This window comes from Dendropsophus ebraccatus, chromosome 12 (assembly GCF_027789765.1).
Source record: "Dendropsophus ebraccatus isolate aDenEbr1 chromosome 12, aDenEbr1.pat, whole genome shotgun sequence".
NCBI lineage: Eukaryota > Metazoa > Chordata > Amphibia > Anura > Hylidae > Dendropsophus > Dendropsophus ebraccatus.
In genome coordinates this window covers 29,133,155-29,151,817 of record NC_091465.1, presented here as the reverse complement: position 1 = coordinate 29,151,817, position 18,663 = coordinate 29,133,155, and the positions used below count along the sequence as shown (strand labels likewise).

The window sequence follows — 18,663 nt, the reverse complement described above, 5'->3', positions numbered from 1 at the left end:
CTTTTACATAGTGTGAACATAGCCTTATACTGATACTGATATGCACAACACGGTATCCCGGCCGGAGCGTATATGATGTGTATACGCTCCGGCCGGGATCCCATATAGGAATAGGCAATGTTCTACACTACTTTTATGTAGTGTGAACATAGCCTTATACTGATACTGATATGTGATAGGGGCTTTAGATTCTATGTGACTTTTAGGTATTGTAGAATCCATCAATAGATTCATCTCATGAAACTGTAACCGCAAAAGCCATTAGTGTATGGCTCATAAGGCTGAACACGTGAACTGTGCTAAGAAGCGAAGCGTCAGAAAGGTAAGAACACTTATTGTACGCTTCATTTAGAAAATCATTGGGAAATTCAGTATTTTATTACTTTCCAAGCAGCTTGAAATCTGAACTCAGAAATGCATCAAAGTGCACATAGGTTTTGCATGTAAGTAGATAATATGGTCTTCTGCCATATACAGAACAATAAGAATTCTTCCAAATATAGATATGTTATGAGTTTATTATTAATGAACAAAATGCAAAAGGCATCCCTTTCCCTCCCCCACCCTGGGACGCATTTGGCGGGGGGGGGGCCATACAGTTTTTGTGCTATGGGGCCCCATGAATCCTAGCTACGCCCCTGATTAATAACATTGGGATGCTTTTACCTATCCGGCTGATTCTGAGATTGTTTTCTCGTGACATATGGTACTTTACATTTCTGGTAAATTGGAGTCGATACTTATAACAAATCTTTATGAAAAAAACCCAAATAACGTGACAAAATGTGAGAAAATGCTTATGCTCATACAGAAAGTGGTTATGCCACATAAATTATACATCAAAAAGCATTAGCAACATGTCTACTTTATGTTGGCGGCATTTATTAAACTATCTTTAATTTTATTTTAGACAATAGAAAGCTTAAAACATTAGCAGCAATTTTCCAAATCTTCTGTAAAATTTCAAAATCAGATATTTTTAGGGACCTGTTCAGGTTTAGGCCGCATATTTTCGCAGCCGGACATATACGTGGTAAACTCCGGCCGGAGATTTTCGCTACTTGCGGCCGGCTACGTACGGACCGCGAACTTACGCCCGAAGTCTACTTACGCTTCCCGAGCGCCCTACGTAGCGATCTGACAGCGGTCTTTTACTTGGAAATCTTCGCCTAGCCCCGGACACCCCACAGAACCTTTTGGATCGGCACAAAAAGCTGCAAAAATGAAGAAATCACCACTACGTACGGGACCGCATGTAACGCTACGGGCGTAAGTTACGGCATTTTCGTACGCAAACAATGGTCTGGTTCATTTTTTACGCCGGCGCGTACGATCCGGGCGTAAGTTCGTACGTAGAGTGAACTGTGCGGCCGTACTTCGTATACTTTCCATTATACGCAAACTACGTAAGTCTCCAGCCGCTTATTCACGGAACGCGCTACGGCCGGAAACTTACGTAGTGTGAACATAGCCTCAAAGTGTATTTGAGGGGACTGTATGTTATAAAGCCCCTCAAAGCACCCCATTTTGGAAACTGCACCCCCCCAAACTCTGCAAAAGCACATCTAGAAAGTTTTTTAACCCTTTAGGGGAGTCACAGAAATAAAAGCTAAGGGGGAGATTTATCAAAGGGTGTAAAATTTAGACTGGTGAAAACTGCCCACAGCAACCAATCACAGCTCAGCTTCCAGCTCTGGTGAAAGGAAAGAGGAGCTGTGATTGGCTGTTGTGGCCAGTTTGCACCAGTCTAAATTTTACACCCTTTGATAAATCTCCCCCTAAGTGTGTAAGAAATTTGAAAATCTTAATTTTCTGTGCAGAGGTTTTATTGTAATCCAATATTTTTCATAATTATAAACCTATATATAAACCCAATATTGATTGCCCCGTTTCTGCAGTTTATAGAAATACCCCATATGTGGCCCTATTGCGCTATTTGACGCAACCACAAGCCTCAGATATAAAGGAGCGCCCAGGGAATTTCAACGCCTCCGTTATATTTGGTCATTTTTGACTGTACCACTTCAGGTTGGCAGAGGCTCTGGGGTGCCAAAACCTAAAAAACACCCCTAAAGGGACACCATTTAGAAAACTACACCCCTCAAGGCATGTAATAAGGGGTGCGGTGAGCATTTGGACCCCACAGGTGCTTCACAGATTTTCAGAACAATGTGGTGTAAAAAAGGAAAAATTCAATTTTTTACACTAAAATGTTCTAGCCTTCAATTTTTCATTTTTACAAGGGGATAAAAGAAAAAAAAACACCAAATGTGTACGAAAATACCCCACATGTGGACATAAATGGGGAGATTTATCAAAGGGTGTAAAATTTAGACTGGTGCAAACTACCCACAGCAACCAATCACAGCTCAGCTTTAGGCAGTGCTGAAAGGAAAGCTGAGCTGTGATTGGTTGCTGTGAGCAGTTTGCACCAGTCTAAATTTGACACCCTTTGATAAATCTCCCAATCAAGTGCCGTGTGGGCGCAGGGCATGCCTCCGAAGGGAAGGAGCTCCATTTGGATTTTGGAGGCTGGATTTGGCTAGAATGGATGATGGAACGCCATGTCGCATTTACAGAGCCCTCGTGCTGCCAAGACAGTTAAAACCCCCCATAAGTGACCCCATTATGGAAATTACACCCCTCAAGGAATCTAACAAGGGGTGCAGTGAGGATATGGACCCCTTGATGACGGGCACATTTGTACCGTGAAAGTGAAAAATGAAAATTTTCACGTCACATTGTTCCACATTTGTGCCCGTCACCAGTGAGGTCCATATGCGCACTACACCCCTTGTTACATTCCCTGAGGGGTGTAGTTTCCATAATGGGGTCACTTGTGGGGGGTTTCAACGGTCTTGGCAACACAGGGGCCTTTTAAATGCAACAAGGCCCTCGAAATCCATTCCAGCCAAATCCAGCCTCCGAAAACTAAATGGCGCTCCTTCCCTTTGGAGGCTTACCCTGCACCAGCATGGCGCTTTATGTCCACATGTGGGGTATGTCCATACTCAGGGGAAATTGCTCTACACATTTTGTGTTTTTTTTTTTTTTTATCTTTTAACCCCTTGTGAAAATGAAAAAATCAAGACAAGATCAATGATTTATTGCAAAAATTAAAAAATTTTTACACTAAATGTTGGTCTAGTCTTGATTTTCTTCCATTTCCACAAGGGGTTAAAAAAGAAAATGAACGCAAAACATGTAGGGTAGTTTCCCCTGAGTACGAAAATACCCCACATGTGGACATAATGTGCCATATGGGCACAGGGCAAGCCACCAAAGGGACAGAGTGCCATTTAGAGGCTGGAATGGAGGATGGAGGCCATGTCGCAATTACAAAGCTCCTGTGCTGCCAGGACAGTAGAAACCCAGACAAGTGACCCCATTCTTGAAACTACACCCCATAAGGAATCTAACAAGGGGTGCAGTATGCATATGGACCCCACTGGTGAGGGGCACATATGTAGAACATGTGGTGTGAAAATAAAAAATACTAATTTTTTTCATTTTCAAAGCACAAATGTGGCCGTCACCAGGGGACCATATCCCCGCTGCCCCCCTCGTTAGATTCCTTATGGGGTGTAGTTTCCAGAATGGGGTCACTTGTAGGGGGTTTCAACTGTCCTGGCCGCACAAAGGCTTTGTAATTGCATCATGGCTTCCTCTAATGGGAATAGCGGCCATACCTATTTAGCTGGGAAAAAGGGACAATTCTAATTTATTTGGGGGTATTAGGCCAATTATTAGTCTATAAGGTTGAAAAGGACAGGAGTCCATCAAACTCAACCTGTGTTGATCCAGAGGAAGACAGTAGCCTCATCACAGGGAAAAAATTCCTTCCCGACTCCATAATGGCGATCAGAATAATCCCCGGATCAACGTGACCCCTGAAATAGGAATAAGGGACAGAATTTAGAAAATGTAGAACTCCAATGACGTGTGGTACACCTTGAAGCGATCCAGTATGCAGAGGTCGGGGTGATCAGGACAGGTGTCACACTGGAAAATGGTGTCCTTCCTGATCCCCCTGTTATGCCACACTCTGCACTTCTTCTGGGGTCTCCTGTTCTCCAGTGTGGGGGACGTCACCTGGAAAATGTTGCCCTGGTGCGATACGGGGTCCTTCATATCCAGAAGCGCTGGGTCCGCTCCATGGCTGCTAAATATTAGGGCTCTATTACTGCTTCTGATATTTTCGGATCATGCCGCAAGCTACAGTAGCTCGGGCAGCGAGGGACCAGAAGAGAGGGTGCTGGTATAAAAGTTATCCCCGTACAGGGGGGTACTAACTCGGAGGATTGGGGGGGGGGCATCTGGGGGCTGGATTCGGGTGTCCCTTCCTTCATACACTCTAAGGCTGGGTTCACACTACGTATATTTCAGTCAGTATTGTGGTCCTCATAGCAACCAAAACCAGGAGTGGATTAAAAACACAGAAAGGATCTGTTCACACAATGTTTAAACTGAGTGGATGGCCGTCATATAACGGTAAATAACTGCCATTATTTTAATATAACAGCCGTTGTTTTAAAATAACAGCAAATATTTGCCATTAAATGGCGGCCATCCACTCAATTACAACATTATGTAAACAGATCCTTTCTGTGTTTTCAATCCACTCCTGGTTTTGGTTGCTATACAGCCTCAAATATACAGCCTCAAATATACGTAGTGTGAACCCAGCCTTGCAAGGGTACGTGCACACTGCGGAATGGCGATGGATAACACTTTGTGCATTCCGCAGCTGGCACCTGCCTGCGGACTGATGGAGGTGCGCGTCTCCGCTCGTGTCACACTCCATTCTATGCACGGGCAGAATTCGCCCGTACATAGAATGAAGTCTATGACACGCGTGGAGACGCACGCCTGCATCAGTCCCCCGGCAAGTGCCAGCTGCGGAATGCACAAAGGGTTATCCTTCACCATTCCACAATGTGCACGTACCCTAAATCTGTAAGTGTACCCTGAGGTACTCTCACAGAGTTTGTAGAATTTCACACCGTCATCTCTTATTGGGACGGTACTGGCGGAAAAGACGTGTCTGGGGGGCAGCGTACGCTACGCTACCCCCAGACACGTCACTGGATGATGAGGATGAATGGAGGGAAAAGGGATCCCCCCATTCATCCTCACTGGCTGTTTCGGTGTCGGAGGCAATAATAGCGTATGCGTCCGATGCCGAAAACACCCTGGGGGCCATTTTTATATGGGGATATGGGGTATGTAAATGTGTAGTGGTGTAGTGTAAAACTTTATTTTGTGTAGAGTAGTTTAACAGTAAGGAAAAAAAAAACTACGCCAAGAAAGGAGTTGCTGATAAATGCCGCACTTATGTGCGGCACTTATCAGCAGATAGTGGCGGCAGGATATAGGGGGGAAAAACGCCCCTACGCCAAAAAGGAGGAGTTGCTGACCAGCGGCGCACTTACGTGCGATGCTGATCAGCACTCAGCGGCGTTAGGGCGCATAAAAAGGAAAAAAAAAAACATCTTTTACCCCAAAGCAAATGATCAGTGTATAATATACACTGATCAGCCGCTAGGGGGCAGTAGAGTGGAGCTGCCGAAGACCACCGAAGATAGGGGCCACGGAAAAGCCCGAAGAGCCGAGGATTTCCGACGAAGACCGACCAAACGCGGAAGTGAGCTGACGAAGAGAAGAGGACGCCAGGGGACCGCAGATCTTCGCTCCGGACGCCGGGATCCGGTGAGTATAGTGCAATACACTATACACACACCTGTTCTGCACCCCTCAGCTACCTAGCTGAGGGGTGCAGAACCCGGCCGGACCCTTTTTTGACTCTTAGATCGCCGTGATGGGTACTGGCCGGTACTGGCCGGCCTATCACGGCGATCGTGGGGGTGGCACCGACGCCATCTTTGTTGGGGACACTAATGGCGATTGGTGCTGTCCTGGACAGCACCAATCGCCATTGGTTTCCGGGTCACCGATGACCGGAAAGCTGTATTCAGCTGCTATTGGCTGATCTGTATTGATCAGCCGATAGCAGCGATAGTTGGCCGTGGGGGGGGGGTTTAACCACCCCCCGTGCCGACGAGCAGAGATGGCCTGCTATACATTATAGCAGGCAGGCTTCCCCGATCACACAGCGAACGGGGAAACATCGGGCGTAAATTTACATCTATTTGTGCCAAGTACTAGGGTGCGGGGGCGTAAGTTTACGCCTAATGTCGTTAAGGGGTTAAAGTGTCACTGTCGTTTAATTTTTTTTTCAGAAATCAATAGTACAGGCGATTTTAAGAAACTTTGTAATTGGGTTTATTAGCTGAAAATTGCAATTGTATCATGGAAAAGCAGTTTGAAACTCTCCCCCCTGTCTTTATTGTTTTCTATGGAGAGGGAAGGGGTGGAGGGAGGGAGATGAGGCACCAAAACAGGACAACAAAGAGTTAATTTACAGCTACATTCCAGGCACTGGTCAGCACTGACCGCACTGACCTCTGAATACCGGTCACGCAGCTCCCACTGTGTAATCCTTTGTTCCTGCTCTCTGCTGCCGACTAATCTCCCTCTTTCCTCCTTCCCCTCCCCTCAGAACAGACAGGGCCCAACTGATGTAAACCAGTCGAGATTTTCTGATAATGAGCGGTGGATGAGAGAGAGGAGGGGAGGGGGAAAAAGTCTTTTTGAATGCAGATAATGGCATATTTGCCTTAAAAAAAACAATTACTAAGTTTCTTAAAATCGTCTGGACCATTGATTACTGAAAAAAAAAAAAAGTGAAACGACAGTGACACTTTAACCCCTTCGTGCTGCAGCTAGTTTGGGCCTTAATGACCAGGCTAATTTTTCAAAATCTGACCTGTCTCACCTTATGCTCTTATAGCTCAGTGATGCTTTAACGTATGCTAGCGATTCTGAAATTGTTTTTTTTTCGTAACATATGGCAAAATTTGGTCACTACTTTGTGTGTTTTTTGTGAAAAACATCAAAATATCATGAAAAATTTTAAAAATTTGCATTTTATGAACTTTGAAACTCTTTGCTTCTTAAAAAAGAACGTCGTAGCACATAAATTAGTTACTAAGTCACATTACCAATATGTCTTCTTTATTCTGGCATAATTTGGTAAACATATTTTACTTTTTTAGGGTGTTACGGGGCTTAGAAATTTATCAGCAAATTATCACATTTTCGTGAAAGTTTCCAAAACTGATTTTTTTAGGGACCAGTTCTTTTTTTTAATGGATTTAGAAGTCTGGTATCCTGAAAACCCCCATAAGTGACCCCATTTTGGAAACTACACAACTTAAAGAATTAATCTAAAGGTATAATGAGCATTTTAACCCTACAGGGGCTGGAGGAAAATATTCACAATTAGGCAGTAAAAAAATGGAAAATTAAAATTTTCCAATAATATATACATTTACATTAAAGTTTCTCATTTTCAAAAGGAACATGAGAGAAAAAGCACCCCAAAATTTGTAACGCAGGTTCTCTTGAGTACAATGGTACCCCATATGTGGGCGTAAACCACTGTATGGGCACACAGGAGGGCTCAGAAGGAAGGGAGCGCCAATTAGCTTTTCCAATGCAGATTTTGCTGAAGAAGTTTCTGAGCGCCAGGTGCAATTGCAGCGCCCCTGTAGTGTCAGCAGAGAGAAAAAAAACCATAAGTCACCCCATTTTGGAAAGTGCACCCCTTAAAGAATTCATCTTGGTGTGTGGTGACCATTTTGACCCCACAGGTATTACAGGAAAGTATTCAAAAGAAGACAGTAAAAATGAAAAACTCAAATTCTTCCAATAATATGTTCGTTTAGTTTGAAATTTCTCAATTTCACGAGGAACAAGAGAAAAAAAGTACCCCAAAATTTGTAACGCAGGTTCTCCTGAGTACAATGGTACCCCATATGTGGGCGTAAACCACTGTATGGGCACACAGGAGGGCTCAGAAGGGAAGGAGCGTCAATTAGCTTTTTCAATGCAGATTTTGCTGAAGAAGTTTCTGAGCGCCAGGTCCGTTTGCAGCGCCCCTGTAGTGCCAGCGGAGTAAAATCTCCCAATAAGTCACTCCATTTTGGAAAGTGCACCCCTCAGAGAATTCATTTTGGGGTGTGGTGAGCATTTAGACCTCACAGGTATTAGAGGAAAGTAAGTATTCAAAATTAGACAGTAAAAATGAAAAACTCGAATTTTTCCAATAATATGTTGGTTTAGTTTGAAATTTCTCAATTTCACGAGGAACAGGAGAGAAATGTCACCCCAATATATGTAACACAGGTTCTCCTGAGTAGAACGGTACCCCATATGTGGGCATAAACCACTGTATGGGCACACAGCCAGGCTCAGAAGGGAAGGAGCGCCAATTAGCATTTTCAGTGCAGATTTTTCTGAAGAAGTTTCTGAGCGCCAGGTGCGTTTGCAGTGCCCCTGTAGTGTCAGCAGAATAGATTCCCCCCAAAAGTCACCCCATTTTGGAAAGTGCACCCATCAAAGAATTCATCTTGGGGTGTGATGACCATTTTGACCCCACAGGTATTAGAGGAAAGTATTCAAAATTGGCCAGTAAAAATGAAAAACTCGAATTTTTCCAATAATATGTTTGTTTAGTTTGAAATTTCTCAATTTGACAAGGAACAGGAGAGAAAACGTACCCCAAAATCTGTAACGCAGGTTCTCCTGAGTACAACGGTACCCCATATGTGGGCATAAACAGTATGGGCACACAGCAGGGCTCAGAAGGAAGGGAGGGCCAATTTACTGGAGCAAAACCGCAGCTAGTAATAGTTATTAGAATAGCGCAGTTACTAAAATAAAAAAAAAAAAATTAGATTACAGGTAATGTGGGGTGGTTACGGGCAACCAGGGCTGGTTATGGGCAACCTGAGGTGGTTACAGGTAATCTGGGGTGGTTACGGACAACATGGGGTGGTCACGGGCAACCTGCTGTGGTTACGGCAACCTGGGGTGGTTACAGGCAACGTGGGGTGGTTACGGGCAACCTGCAGTGCTTACAGACAATCTGGGGTGGTTACGGGCAATGTGGGGTGGTTACGGATAAACTGAAGTGCTTATAGGTAATCTCGGGTGGGTACCTGTAATCTGGCATGGTTACCGCAATAAGGAGGGGGTCATTGGCAATTTGGGGTGGTCAGAGGCAACATGCAGTGGTCAGCGGCAACCTGCGGTGGTCGGAGGAAACCTGCGGTGGTCAGAGGCGACGTGGCGTGGTCAGAGGCAACGTGCGCTGGTTACAGGCAACCTGCAGTGCTTAAAGACAATCTGGGGTGGTTACGGGAAACGTGGGGTGGTTACGGGCAACCTGCAGTGCTTACAGACAATCTGGGGTGGATACGGGCAACGTGGGGTGGTTACGGATAAACTGAAGTTCTTATAGGCAATCTGGGGTGGATACCTGTAATCTGGCATGGGCACCGCAATCTACAGGTTACATGTAATCTGGCATGATTACGGGAAACCTGGGGGGGTTATGTGCAACCTGGAAGGGTTACAGACAATCTGGGATTGTTACTGATAAACTGAAGTGCTTATAGGTAATCTGGGGTGGGTGCATGTAATTTGGGGTGGTTACGGGCAATCTGGAGGGGGTCACTGGCAATTTAGGGTGGTTACGGGCAATGTGCAGTGGTTACGGGCAACGTGCGGTGGTTACGGGCAACGTGCGGTGGTTACGGGCAACGTGCGGTGGTTACGGGCAACGTGCGGTGGTTATGGGCAACGTGCGGTGGTTACGGGTAATCTGGGGGGGGGGGGGTTCGGGGTAATTTGGGAGTAAACTGCAATTATTACTATAATAAAAAGTGTGTGTTTTATTTTTTTGTATGTTTGTCACTTTTTGTACTTTACACATTCATTTTCACTGTATTACTATGATTACTGTGATATTTTCTATCACAGTAATCATAGTTCAGTGACAGAGACCAAATTGGTCTCTGTCACTTTAAATTTTCCAGAGCTGTCTGGTTGTGGAGCGCATGCGCACTTCATAACCAGCCAGGACGCCGAAGAGGAAGGAGCTCCAGGATCAGGTAACGTATAAGGGGAAGGGGGGGGGGGGGGGTGACTGGGGGACGGGGATGACAGGGGGGGGTGGGGGGCGACTTGGGGGGTGGGGGGACATCACTTTTTATCCCCTGTCACCAATCATTTATGGTGACAGGGGATAAAAAGTGCCGGGATGCACGTGGCACAAGCGATCAGCGGTATATAGTATATACCGCTGATCGCTTGTACCGGGACCCCACAGGGGGGTCCCCGATGACTGCCCCATGCTCTCCGCTACCTCCGGTGGCGGAGAGCATGGGGCTTTCATTCATTTAAACTTTTCCATCCCTGCGAACAAACATCGTTTGTTCGCAGGGATGGCGGCGGCCATCTTGGAAATGATGGCCGCCGGGGGAGGGGGGTTAGTTATCGGGGCACTAGGGGGGTCTGATCTGGGGTCTGATATACACTTATTTCATCTCCCCCCGCCGTGGATTCACGGCGGGGGGAGATGAAAGGCGGCGGCGCGGCACCGGTAATCCCCTTTACCGACGGCCGCCGCTATAACATTAATAGCGGCGATCGTCGGTAAGGGGGGGGGCCGGGGTCCCGGCCCCGCAGCTTTATTCTCTGCCATCGCCGTAAAAAGCTGATGGCAGCAGAATAAGGACCCTTAGTGACCGCCGTAAAAAGCCGTATCGGCGGTCACTAAGGGGTTAAGGTAATGATGACAAAACACTACATGTATCCGCCACTAGATGGCAACAAATTGCCACCCTTGACAAAGCAAAGCGAAACACGCGTAGGGTGAGTCAGTGTGGGGGACATGTATCCATCACTTTGATTTATTTTGGTTTACTTTATTCATTTCTCCTGCACACATCTGATTTCTATTGGCGTGCAGTACACCTTTGTGTCTGCAATATGTATTTTCACTGTTCAGGTTGCTTCATTGGACTTATTTTTTACTATTTGTTGCCATCTAGTGGTGTTTTGTAAACATAACCTTGAACAGGTGCAATAAATAATTATGCAATTGTAATTGTTTGTCCCCTCGCTGATTTTTCTTGTATATGGTATTGCTTTTCATCTCCAGTTTTATGAATTTTTAAATGATTTAATTTTATTTTTTCTTAATAAATAAAAAATTGTTTATTATGAATTTGCTGTCTTGCACATTTCTGTCATCCCTTTGGATCCTTTCTTTGTTTGATTTGTAATTTTTGTTTGTGAGGACTTCAGTATTTTGTACTGGGGGCAATTTTATAAAATATTAAGTAGTATAATAACAAAAAGAAAGGCTGCAGGTCAGTCCTGTGGAGACTGAGGGCAGGAGGAGGAAGCACAGGAGGCTAAAGGGATAGAGAGGGGTTACAGCAAGGAGGGAAACCGGCCTATTGGCCACAGAGCTCATAGGAAACACCCAGGAGCTGTGCCTGCAAGTGGGAGGGGTGTGGGGAGGAGTTACAGCCTCCCAATCACTTTTAACCCTTTCCTGAGAGCCGTGTAAGAGAATTTCTACATGTCACATGTGCCCAGGCCATATACAGTATATGCCGCTGTCACCTAAATGGTTAACTATCCGGTAAAATAAGCAGCGGCCGGCCCCAGCTACTCATAGCAGCCGGGAGACATGGGGTATGGAACGGGATCAAGTCCTCAGCCTTCTCCATACACTCTTAGGCTATGTTCAAATGGAAAGTTTCCACAGCTCCTTAATTTCCAGTGCCATGATTAAGGAGGGTCACCTCCGCAACACGTCGGCGAGGTTTTAGATTTTTTATTTATGTTTTACCCAATAAAGCCTTGAAAACTTTTAAGGAGCTGTGGAAACTTTCCATTTGAACATTTCACATGGGTGACGGCCCTCATCTTTGATCCACGTGCTCCTACCCTGGGGAACTGCACAACAAAGTATTCACCATTGGCAACAGGGTGAGCTGATTCCTTTCCTTTGAACAAAGACTCTTAGGCTATGTTCACACTACGTAAAAAGACGGCCGTTGTTGCCATCGGCTTTACAATGCAGCGTCCAGGCGATTGCACTTCAGTCTTTTCAGTGTTGGTGGAGATGATGGAGCTGATGAGAATTCTACTAGTTTTGCAGTTTTTTATGTTTTCTATAGAGGGAGCTGTGACAGAGACCCCAGCAGGTAATGGACATGATCACTGTGGGGGGGTTGTCAGGGGTTTCTATGGACTTTGATGAGAAAAGTCTTGGGGATCAGATGATGTTATTGTGTATTTCATGTCTTTCCTTTCTTCTTCAGGATCCAGGATAACTGTACAAGTTTGGGATAGTATTCCTAAGACTGGTGAGTAGTCAGTTTTCTTTTCTTAGTTTTGCTCTTACCACCTCCTATCCAGCCCTGCCGGTAGTGATATCTGCTGTGTGTGAACAGACCCTACAGCTGTTGTTTCCACTGCGCCCAACTAAGGGTACTAAAGTAAAGAAGCATGGAGACAGCACTTTCCAAAAGAATGTGGGTTTAATGCAAACCAGTGCGCGACGTTTCGGCTCTATTCACCCGCTTGAAAAAGGCTACAATAGAGCCGAAACGTCGCGCACTGGTGTGCATTAAACCCACATTCCTTTGGAAAGTGCTGTCTCCATGCTTCTTTACTTTGGATTGTCTCCAGACCTGGGTCTGGTTTGGTGAGGCAGGCACCCACCCTCTTTGTTTTGTGCCGCTGCAAAAAGACTTTATTTGTTTGCTCAACTAAAGGTACTATTACACGGAACGATAATCGGCCCAATTCGGGCGATTATCGCTCCACGTAATAAATACAACGATCAGCCAATGACAACGATCATCGGCTGATCGTTGATATAGGTTAGAACCTACTTTTGTCGGGCGCCTACCGCGCACCGCTGCATGTAATAGCGGTGCGCGGGCGCGACTAACGATAAACATTACCTATCCACGCTCCAGGGCTGCTCCTGCCGTCCGCTTCTCCCCGGGCCCCGCGCGATCTAGCTTCACAGCGGCCTGTCAGCTGATAGGCCGCTCAGCCAATCACAGGCCGTGGCGGTCCCGGCCTGTGATTGGCTGAGCGGCCTGTCAGCTGTGAAGCTAGATCGCGCGGGACCCGGGGAGAAGCGGACGGCAGGAGCAGCCCTGGAGCGTGAATAGGTAAAGTATGCCAGTTTAGCAAGGGCTGCAAGGACATTGGTAACGATGTCCTTGCAGCCCTTGTTAAACGATTATCGGGCCGTGTAACAGGCCCAGTAAACGAGCGACGATCAAGATCGGGCGCCCATTGGCCCGTGTAATACTACCCTAAGCTGCCAGTCCCTGCCCTACTGATGGCTGTATGAAGGACATGGCTGGCATCAGGAGGAGTTACACATGTTGTATTATCTCTTATAGAATACACTGTCAGTAATAATAACAATCATCTTGTCTCTTTCCCATCAGTCAGAAGAGTTGTAGTTTTGGCGCTTGGTCTAGCACTACTGGCCGCCTGTATTAAATGGTGAGTTTTCTTCCTTATCTATGTTTACAGATGACATTATTGTCTATAGGGATCTGCTGTATAAGCCAAACTGTAAGTGCATTTTACTGTGTGACCTATAGGGGGAGCAATAAGCACTGCAGCCAGGGATTGGATTAGACTGTGCTAAATCCTTCCTGCTTGTTATACATGGTCCCTTTATATATCACTGTCAGTAGTGGGGGAGGGGGGTATTCTGATGGATAAGTCACTACTGGAGTCTTTACCCGTCTATAGAACAAGATTTCTCTGTCTCACAGTTACAGGTGTCTGAGGCGCCATTACAAATGCTGCTGTAAGAGGATTGATGCATTAAAAGAGGTGACAGTCCACAAGCCAGGTAAGTAACAGGGAGACAGGTCAGATCTGAAAAATAGGCCCCGATCCTTAAGGCCAAAAATAGCCTGGTCCTTAAGGGGTTAATGTGAAAGCTTCTGTTCTATATCTTGTCTGCTGATGGTTTCCTTTCCCATTTTTCATTGCAGTCATTCCAGAATCTGCGACGGAGATTGTATCCGCTGTTCAAAGAATGAAAGATCAAGCAGTGGAGATGTCAGAGAAAGTGTCCGGTGCTACAAAAAAAATAAAACTGATTAAAAAAAAGCCTCCAAGAACGGCCCTAAAGGAGAAAAAGAAAAGATTTAAACTCCTGCGCAGACTTAAAAAGAAACCCATAGAAGGGAAAGATCCCCCATTTCCCCTTCTTTCCATGCCCATACCCCCATCTCCCCTCCCCCATACCCCCATCTCTCCCCTGTTTCCTCTTAAAAAATAAGTAATAATAAAAAAAGCCTCCAAGAACGGCCCTAAAGGAGAAAAAGAAAAGATTTAAACTCCTGCGCAGACTGTTAAAAAGAAACCCATAGATGGAAAAGCTCCCCCATTTCCCCTTCTTTCCATGCCCATACCCCCATCTCTCCCGTTTCCTCTTAAAAAATAAATAATAATAATAATAATAATAATAATAAAAAAACAAATAATAAAATAATAAAAAAAACAAAAAAGAAAACTGCAGTTTTACTGTGTTTTATTTCCATTATTTATTTATTTTTCATTCTTTTAAACCCTAGGTGACATGTTGTACAGGTGCACTATTTGTTGAATTGAAGATCAAGCTGTGGAGATGTCAGAAAAAGTGGCCGGTGCTACAAGAAAAATAAAACTAATTTAAAAAAAAGCCATTAAGAACGGCCCTAAAGGAGAAAAAAAAAAGATTTAAACTCCTGCGCAGACTGTTTAAAAGAAACCCATAGAAGGAAAAGATCCCCCATTTCCCACACCCATTTCTCCCGTTTTCTCTTAAAAAATAAATAATTTAAAAAAACTGCAGTTTTACTGTGTTTTATTTCCATTATTTATTTATTTTTCATTCTTTTAAACCCTAGGTGACACGTTGTACAGGTGCACTATTTGTTGAATTGAAGATCAAGCTGTGGAGATGTCAGAAAAAGTGGCCGATGCTACAAGAAAAATAAAACTGATTAAAAGAAGCCAGCAAGAACGGCCCTAAAGGAGAAAAAAAAAAAAGATTTAAACTCCTGCGCAGACTGTTAAAAAGAAACCCATAGAAGGAAAAGATCCCCCATTTTCAATTTTTTTCCCCGCCCATACCCCCATCTCCCCTCCCCCATACACCCATTTCTCCCCTGTTTCCTCTTAAAAAATAAATAATAAAAAAAACAAAAAAGAAAACTGCAGTTTTACTGTGTTTTATTTCCATTATTTATTTATTGTTCATTCTTTTAAACCCTAGGTGACCCATGTTGTACAGGTGCACCATTTTTTGAATTGAAGATCATGCTGTGGAGATGTCAGAAAAAGTGGCCGATGCTATAAGAAAAATAAAACTGATTTTAAAAAAGCCACCAAGAACGGCCCTAATGGAGAAAAAAAAAAAGATTTAAACTCGTGCGCAGACTGTTTAAAAGAAACCCATAGAAGGAAAAGATCCCCCATTTCCCCCGCCCATACCCCATCTCCCCTCCCCCATACACCCATTTCTCCCCTGTTTCCTCTTAAAAAATAAATAATTAAAAAAAAAATCAGTTTTACTGTGTTTTATTTCCATTATTTATTTATTTTTAATTCTTTTAAACCCTAGGTCAGCGTTTCCCAACCGGGGTGCCACGGCACACTGGGGTGCCGCGGGATCCCGGTGGGAAATGTGCGCTGTCACTTTAAGCATCCCGAGAAGCTGCGGCCGCGCAGCTTCTCGGGATGCACAGATCACTTTGATGTTCCGAACATTAAAGTGAGCATAATGTAGGAGCAGGAAGTGTCAGCATCCTGCTCCTACATTCACTCCCATAGGCTGCCGGCACTTCATACCAGCAGCCTATGGGAGGCCGGGCCGTGACCTCTCCAGCAGGCGTGATCATGTGACGTCATCACGCCTGCCGGATGTCCCGTCCCCGCGGCTCGCAATATGGAGCCAGAAGAGGAGGAGAGCTGCTGCCTGCAGCCACAGCGCGGATTAGGTGAGTAGGATGTTTGTTATTTTTAGGGGCAGAGCAGGGGGCATTATAAGTTCATGGGGGGCACCTCTGGGGGCATTATTAGTATATTGGGGCACCTCTGGGGGCATTATTAGTATATGGGCGCATCTCTGGGGGCATTATTAGTTTATGTGGGCACCTCTGGGGGCATTATTAGTTCATACGGGGCACCTCTGGGGGCATTATTAGTTCATGGGGGGCACCTCTGGGGGCATTATTAGTATATGGGGGCACCTCTGGGGGCATTATTAGTATATGGGGGCACCTCTGGGGCATTATTAGTATATTGGGGCACCTCTGTGGGCATTATTAGCTCATGGGGGCACCCCTGGGGGCATTATTAGCTCATGGGGGCACCTCTGGGGGCATTATTAGTATATGGGGGCACCTCTGGGGATATTATTAGTTCATGGGGGCACCTCTGGGGGCATTATTAGTATATGGGGGCACCTCTGGGGGCATTATTAGTTCATGGGGGCACCTCTGGTCCCATTATTAGCTCATGGGGGCACCTCTGGGGGCATTATTAGCTCATGGGGGCACCTCTGGGGGCATTATTACTATATGGGGGCACCTCTGGGGCATTATTAGTTCATGGGGGCACTTCTAGGGGCATTATTAGTTCATGGGGGCACCTCTGGGGGCATTAATAGTTCATGGGGGAACCTCTGGGGCATTATTAGTTCATGGGGGAACCTCTGGAGGCATTATTAGTTCATGGGGGCACAGCTGGGGATCCTACATACTGGGGGCATCCCACATTCCTACTCGCTTTACTGCACATAACACCAAACAGCACAGTTACTTTGGGAGCCTACAGGAGGGAGAAAGGAAAGGAAGTTGCTAGAAATGTGCGGAGCCTAAATTGTTTGTCTCGCAGGTTCTGAAGAGATGAAAAGTAGATGGAAGAAATCATCATGGAGGACTGGGCCGGATGGAGAGGAAAAGGGAAAGTGACTCCTCAGATCAAAGAAGATGTCACCTGTGAGTCACTGTATGACGGTTTTCTTATTTTGTAGAACATTATTTAGTAGGGGTGCCCCGAGGAAATTTTTTTTTCCGAGGGGTGCCCCGAGGTGGAAAAGGTTGGGAAGCACTGCTCTAGGTGACACTTGTTGTACAGGTGCACCATTTGATGAATTGAAGATCAAGCTGTTGAGATTAGGGATGGTCCGAACCAGACGAGGTTCGGGTTCGTACAAACCCGAACTCTCTGCAATGATTCCCGCTGTCTGCCCGCTCCGTGCAGTGGGTGGATACAGTGGGAGGACCGCCTGGAAAACTGGGATACAGCCATAGCCATAGGCTGTATCCCAGTTTTCCAGGCGGTCCTCCCGCTGTATCCACCCACTGCACGGAGCGGCCAGACAGCGGGAATCTGATGCTGAGCGTTCGGGTTCATACGAAAGAAAAATAAAACTGATTAAAAAAAAGCCCCCAAGAACGGCCCTAAAGGAGAAAAAAAAAAAAGATTTCAACTCCTGCGCAGACTGTTAAAAAGAAACCCATAGAAGGAAAAGATCCATTTTCCCTTCTTTCTCCGCCCATACCCCCATCTCTCCCCTGTTTCCTCTTAAAAGATAAATAAAAAAAAACATTATTCCATTCCATTATTTACCGTATTTTTCGCTTCATAAGACGCACCTGATGATAAGACGCACTTAGGTTTTAGAGCAGGAAAAATGGGAAAAAGATGTTCGGTGCCTCACTACATAGTGAAGGAAGTTTGTCTCCATTCATTGTGTAGCGGTGGTGATATTTAACTGCAGCTCAGCTCCCATTCAAGTGAATAGGAGCTGAGCTGCAGTTACACCTGTATATTGCTATGGGCAAAATGTATCAGGTTGTTCTGGGAGCAGTGGTGCGAGGGAGTTAACCCTCAATGAGCTGTAAAAGGCTATAAGTCATTGAGTGTTAACTCCCTGGCACCACTGCTTCCACAACACCACTTGTGCTGGGTAGCTTACTAGAGGGTGAAGGAGAGGGTGAGGGTGGAAGGGGAGACAACCATAGGCACGTATTATTAGCAAAAAAAAAATAATAATTACTCTACAGATATGGGATATACAAAAGTCAGCTGAAGCAGCAGCTGCTGTCACATCATTGCAGCCTCTGCAGAACATGCACTCACCCACTGTGATGATCTGCCAGCGGCTGCTTCAGCCAACACTTGTATTCTTTCTCTTATCTGTATGCTGCCAGTAAGGTGAAGGCTGGAGCTGTCTTCCCTGGGCTGGGGCAGAGCGGCGGGCATGTCCTGGGCTGGGGCAGGCAGGCGGCACTTTTAACAGCGGCATGCCGGCATTTGGGCCCGGTATGTTCGGTTTATAAGACGGACTGAGTTTTTCCCCTCACTTATTTGGGAAAAAAGTGCGTCTTATAAAGTGAACAATACGGTATTTATTTTTCATTCTTTTAAACCCTAGGTGATACATGTTGTACAGGTGCACCATTTGTTCCTTAAGGCCCTGTTCACATTGAGCAAAAACGAGGGAATTTCGTGGCAGATCTCTGACATATGAATTGTTTGTTCGGGGAGCGGAAGCAGCGGAGGAGCGTGCGCCCTCCCATAAAGATACTGCAAGACACTGAGCACGGCGGGAGAGATCTGCCACAGAATTCTGCTATTTTTGCTCCGTGTTAACTGGGCTTAAAGTGACTGTACCACCAGGCCCAGGCTGAAGCACTGGAGGCGGGGCGA

At 45.6% G+C, this 18,663-nt stretch overlaps 1 long non-coding RNA gene across 1 annotated transcript in view; it reads left to right on the top strand.

The window, feature by feature from the left end:
- LOC138768534 (uncharacterized) overlaps window positions 1-15,064 on the top strand; it is a 36,129-nt gene extending 21,065 nt beyond the window's left edge. The window contains exons 2-5 of the long non-coding RNA XR_011359162.1: window positions 12,243-12,287; window positions 13,392-13,449; window positions 13,728-13,807; window positions 13,953-15,064. This is a non-coding gene — a long non-coding RNA (uncharacterized lncRNA). The remainder of the gene's footprint in view (window positions 1-12,242; window positions 12,288-13,391; window positions 13,450-13,727; window positions 13,808-13,952) is intronic.
- The last annotated feature ends 3,599 nt before the right edge of the window (window positions 15,065-18,663 follow it).